Source organism: Anomaloglossus baeobatrachus, chromosome 12, assembly GCF_048569485.1.
Source record: "Anomaloglossus baeobatrachus isolate aAnoBae1 chromosome 12, aAnoBae1.hap1, whole genome shotgun sequence".
Taxonomy (NCBI): Eukaryota; Metazoa; Chordata; class Amphibia; order Anura; family Aromobatidae; genus Anomaloglossus; species Anomaloglossus baeobatrachus.
Window position 1 is genome coordinate 119297884 of NC_134364.1, and position 6612 is coordinate 119304495.

Consider the following 6612-nt stretch of genomic DNA (forward strand, 5'->3'; position numbering starts at 1 on the left):
GGTATTGACTGAAACCAATGTCCCCACTGCCATGAGATCTTCCCGGAGCTCCTTCCTTGTTGTCCTTGGGTTAGCCTTGACTCTTCGGACAAGCCTGGCCTCGGCACGGGTGGAAACTTTCAAAGGCTGTCCAGGCCGTGGAAGGCTAACAGTCGTTCCATAAGCCTTCCACTTCCGGATGATGCTCCCAACAGTGGAGACAGGTAGGCCCAACTCCTTGGAAAGGGTTTAGTACCCCTTGCCAGCCTTGTGACCCTCCACGATCTTGTCTCTGATGGCCTTGGAATGCTCCTTTGTCTTTCCCATGTTGACCATGTATGAGTGCTGTTCACAAGTTTGGGGAGGGTCTTAATTAGTCAGAAAAGGCTGGAAAAAGAGATAATTAATCCAAACATGTGAAGCTCATTGTTCTTTGTGCCTGAAATACTTCTTAATACTTTAGGGGAACCAAACAGAATTCTGGTGGTTTGAGGGGTTGAATAATAAATGACCCTCTGAATAAACTTTTCACAATTTAAAAAAAAATAAAAAAAGAAATAACATTCTTTTTTGCTGCATTTCACACTTCCAGGCTGATCTACAGTCCAAATGTCACAATGCCAACTTAATTCCGAATGTATAAACCTGCTAAATCTGCAGGGGGTTGAATACTACTTGTAGGCACTGTATATGGAGGATTATAGGGCTGCATAATACAATATGAAGGACTATGGGGATGCGTTATAATACATATAGGATTATGGGGGCTGCATTATATGAGGACTAATGGCGTTACCTTATACATGGACAATAGGGCTTCATTAGAATACATTAAGGACTATGGGGTGAATAATACAATACACTGTGTGCAGAATTATTAGGCAAATTAGTATTTTGATCACATGATACTTTTTCTACATGTTGTCCTACTCCAAGCTGTATAGTGAAAGCCAACTGCCAATTAAGTAAATCAGGTGATGTGCATCTCTGTAATGAGGAGGGGTGCGGTGTAATGACATCAACACCCTATATAAGGTGTGCTTAATTATTAGGCAACTTCCTTTCCTTTGACAAAATGGGTCAGAAGAGAGATTTGACGGGCTCTGAAAAGTCTAAAATTGTGAGATGTCTTGCAGAGGGATGCAGCAGTCTTGAAATTGCCAAACCTTTGAAGCGTGATCACCTAACAATCAAGCGTTTCATGTCAAATAGCCAACAGGTTCGCAAGAAGCGTTCCGGGACAAAAAGGCACAAAATAACTGCCCATGAATTTAGGAAAATCAAGCGTGAAGCTGCCAAGATGCCATTTGCCACCAGTTTGGCCATATTTCAGAGCTGCAACGTTACTGGAGTATCAAAAAGCACAAGGTGTGCCATACTCAGGGACAGGCCAAGGTAAGGAAGGCTGAAAAACCACCACCTCTGACCAAGAAACATAAGATAAAACGTCAAGGCTGGGCCAAGAAATATCTTAAGACTGATTTTTCAAAGGTTTTATGGACTGATGAAATGAGAGTGACTCTTGATGGGCAGATGGATGGGCCAGAGGCTGGATCAGTAAAGGGCAGAGAGCTCCGCTCCGACTCAGACACCAGCAAGGTGGAGGTGGGTACTGGTATGGGCTGGGATCATCAAAGATCAACTTGTGTGACCTTTTCGGGTTCAGAATGGAGTGAAGCTCAACTCCCAGACCTACTGCCAGTTTCTGGAAGACAACTTCTTCAAGCAGTGGTACAGGAAGAAATCAGTATCGTTCAAGAAAAACATGATTTTCATGCAGGACAATGCTCCATCACATGCATCCAACTACTCCACAGCGTGGCTGGCCAGTAAAGGTCTAAAAGATGAAAAAATAATGACATGGCCCCCTTGTTCACCTGATCTGAACCCCATAGAGAATCTGTGGTCCCTCATAAAATGTGAGATCTACAAGGAAAGAAAACAGTCCACCTCTGGGAGCAGTGTCTGGAGGCTGTGGTGGCTGGAGGCTGTGGTGTCTGGAGGCTGTGGTGTCTGGAGGCTGTGGTGGCTGCTGCACGCAATGTTGAGTGTAAACAGATCAAGCAATGACAGAATCTATGGATAGTCGGCTGTTAAGTGTCATCATAAAGAAAGGGGGCTATATTGGTCACTAATTTTTTGTGGTTTTTTTTGCATGTCAGAAATGTTTATTTCTAAATTTTGTGCAGTTATATTGGTTTACCTGGTGAAAATAAACAAGTGAGATGGGAATAGATTTGGTTTTTATTAAGTTGCCTAATAATTCTGCACAGTAATAGTTACCCGCACAGACAGATATCCTCCTAAGGCTATGTGTCCACGAGAGAATGTAGCTGCGGATTTTTCTGCATCAAAATCCGCAGCTTTCCCGCAAAATCCGCACCTTTTCAAAGGTGCGGATTTGCCGTGGATTTACCGCGGAATTGCCGCGGATTTGATGCGGATTTTTTTTTCCCAATTTTAAAGCCAAAATCCGGATGAAAATCCGCAACAATAATTGACATGTTGCCGATTTTTCCGGACCAAAATCCGCACGAAATCCGCTGCGGAAAAATCCACAGCATGGACACAGCATTTCCAAAATGCCATAGAAATGGCTGGGAAGTGCCGGTGCTGCAGATTTTCGGCAAATCCGCGGCTTTTCTGCGAGAAATCCGCGGCAAAATCCGTGCATTTTCCGCAGCGTGGACCTAAGATAGCCAAATCTAGCCTAAGATAGCCAAATCTAAAAAACCCCACTCCAACTGCCAAAAATATTAAGCTTTGATATTTATGAGTCTTTTGGGTGATTGAGAACATAGTTGTTGATCAATAATAGAAAAAAATCCTCTGAAATACAACTTGCCTAATAATTCTGCACACAGTGTATGAAGGACTATGGTGACTGCATTATAATACTTATAGGACTATGGGGGTGCATTATAATATATGGAAAACTATGGGGTGCAGTATAATATACGCAGGACTGTGGGGTGCAGTATAATATACAGTTAGGTCCAGAAATATTTGGACAGTGACACAAGTTTTGTTATTTTAGCTGTTTACAAAAACATGTTCAGAAATACAATTATATATATAATATGGGCTGAAAGTGCACACTCCCAGCTGCAATATGAGAGTTTTCACATCCAAGTCGGAGAAAGGGTTTAGGAATCATAGCTCTGTAATGCATAGCCTCCTCTTTTTCAAGGGACCAAAAGTAATTGGACAAGGGACTCTAAGGGCTGCAATTAACTCTGAAGGCGTCTCCCTCGTTAACCTGTAATCAATGAAGTAGTTAAAAGGTCTGGGGTTGATTACAGGTGTGTGGTTTTGCATTTGGAAGCTGTTGCTGTGACCAGACAACATGCGGTCTAAGGAACTCTCAATTGAGGTGAAGCAGAACATCCTGAGGCTGAAAAAAAAAGAAAAAATCCATCAGAGAGATAACAGACATGCTTGGAGTAGCAAAATCAACAGTCGGGTACATTCTGAGAAAAAAGGAATTGACTGGTAAGCTTGGGAACTCAAAAAGGCCTGGGCGTCCACGGATGACAACAGTGGTGGATGATCGCCGCATACTTTCTTTGGTGAAAAAGAACCCGTTCACAACATCAACTGAAGTCCAGAACACTCTCAGTGAAGTAGGTGTATCTGTCTCTAAGTCAACAGTAAAGAGAAGACTCCATGAAAGTAAATACAAAGGGTTCACATCTAGATGGAAACCATTCATCAATTCCAAAAATAGACAGGCCAGAGTTAAATTTGCTGAAAAACACCTCATGAAGCCAGCTCAGTTGTGGAAAAGTATTCTATGGACAGATGAGACAAAGATCAACCTGTACCAGAATGATGGGAAGAAAAAAGTTTGGAGAAGAAAGGGAACGGCACATGATCCAAGGCACACCACATCCTCTGTAAAACATGGTGGAGGCAACGTGATGGCATGGGCATGCATGGCTTTCAATGGCACTGGGTCACTTGTGTTTATTGATGACATAACAGCAGACAAGAGTAGCCGGATGAATTCTGAAGTTTACCGGGATATACTTTCAGCCCAGATTCAGCCAAATGCCGCAAAGTTGATCGGACGGCGCTTCGTAGTACAGATGGACAATGACCCAAAGCATACAGCCAAAGCTACCCAGGAGTTCATGAGTGCAAAAAAGTGGAACATTCTGCAATGGCCAAGTCAATCACCAGATCTTAACCCAATTGAGCATGCATTTCACTTGCTCAAATCCAGACTTAAGACGGAAAGACCCACAAACAAGCAAGACCTGAAGGCTGCGGCTGTAAAGGCCTGGCAAAGCATTAAGAAGGAGGAAACCCAGCGTTTGGTGATGTCCATGGGTTCCAGACTTAAGGCAGTGATTGCCTCCAAAGGATTCGCAACAAAATATTGAAATTAAAAATATTTTGTTTGGGTTTGGTTTATTTGTCCAATTACTTTTGACCTCCTAAAATGTGGAGTGTTTGTAAAGAAATGTGTACAATTCCTACAATTTCTATCAGATATTTTTGTTCAAATCTTCAAATTAAACGTTACAATCTGCACTTGAATTCTGTTGTAGAGGTTTCATTTCAAATCCAATGTGGTGGCATGCAGAGCCCAACTCGCGAAAATTGTGTCACTGTCCAAATATTTCTGGACCTAACTGTATGTAGTACTATGGTGTGCAGTATAATACATGGAGAACTATGTGGTGCAGTATAATATATGGAGTACTATGGGGTGAATTTTACATAGATGGCTATGGGGTGCAGTATATGTAGGACAATGGGGTTCAGTATAATATACAGAGGACTTTGAGGGCTGCATTATAATACATGAATGACTATGGGGAGTGCATTATACAGTAATACATGGAGTACTATGTGAGCTGTATTAATAATATTAATAATAATAATAATAATAATAATCTTTATTTCTATAGCGCCAACATATTCCGCAGCGCTTTACAATTCAGGAGGATCATATACAAACAAGTAACAGTAATAACAGTAATAGAAAATGCAATATTTAGAGGGGAAAAAAAAGACAACCCTGCTCGTGAGAGCTTACAATCTACAATGAGATATGGGTGGGGTGGGGGGGGCAAGGTACAAGTGCTTATTTACAATGACAATCCAGCAATTTCAAGGAAATGGGGGATAGATAATGGCTTCCTGGACCAGTGGGCCTGAATCTTGAGATGCATTTGGGTGGCATGGAGTTTGACGTGAGGTTATGTTGTGAGAAGTTGTAGAGGCACTGTGTGAATTGGATTAGATTAGGGAGTGTGATAGGCCGCCCTAAAAAGATGCGTTTTTAGGGAGCGTCTGAAGCAGAGTAAGTTATGATTCATTATAACTTCTTGGGGTAGAGCGTTCCAGAGGATTGGCGCAGCTCGGAAGAAGTCTTGGATCCGGGAGTGGGAGGTTCGGATTAGTGTTGATGTTAGTCGAAAGTCGTTTTCAGAGCGTAGAGAACGGGTGGGGTGAGACAGAGACAGACAGAGAGGAGGGTGGAGATGTAGGGGGGTGCCGCACTGTTGAGAGCTTTGTGGTGATAGACAGAGAGGAGGGTGGAGATGTAGGGGGTGCTGTACTGTGGAGAGCTTTGTGGGTGAGAACAAGCAGTTTGAATTGGATCCTGTGATATATGGGCAGCCAGTGCAATGACTGGCACAGAGCAGAGGCATCCGAGTAGCGATTAGCCAGATAGATGACCCTAGCTGCTGCATTAAGGATGGACTGTAGAGGAGAGAGTCTAGTTAGGGGGAGACCAATTAATAGAGAGTTACAGTAGTCAAGGCGAGAGTGGATCAGGGCCACGGTGAGTGTTTTTGTCATTTCCATTGTGAGAAAGGGGCGGATTCTAGAGATGTTCTTGAGGTGCAAGCGGCAGGAGCGGGCAGTTTTGGAAAGGTTAAGTTTGAGATAGAGAGCAGACATGACATTGCAAACTGCAGTCAGGCAGTCACTTCTGTTCTGTAGTACAGCGGGGGTGAGCTCAGGGGATGAGGTGTATAGCTGTGTGTCATCAGCATAAAGATGGTACTGAAAACCAAATCTGCTGATGGTCATTCCAATTGGGGCAGTGTAGAGGGAGAAAAGAAGAGGGCCGAGGACTGAACCTTGAGGGACCCCAACAGTGAGAGGAAGAGGAGAAGATGTGGAGCCAGCAAATGATACATTGAATGAACGGCGAGAAAGATAGTTAGAGAACCACGAGAGCACAGTGTCCTTTAGGCCGATAGAATGGAGCATAGAGAGAAGGAGATGGTGGTCAACAGTGTCGAAGGCGGCAGAGAGGTCAAGAAGGATAAGCAGAGAGTGGTCACCATTATGTTTTGCAGTCAATAGGTCATTGGTCAGTGGTCACTTTGACAAGGGCAGTTTCTGTTGAGTGTAAAGGGCGGAAGCCAGACTGTAAAGGATCTAGAGGAGAGTGAGAGGACAGGTAGCGGGTGAGGCGAGAGTAGACCAGGCGCTCCAAGAGTTTGAAGATGAAGGGGAGATTGGAGACTGGTCTGTAGTTGCTTGTGCAGGACGGATCAAGGGAAGGTTTTTTTTAATAATGGAGTAATAATAGAGTGTTTGAGGGAGGAGGGGAAGATACCCGAAGAGAGAGAGAGATTGAAGATTTTAGTTAGGTGAGTGGTGACAACC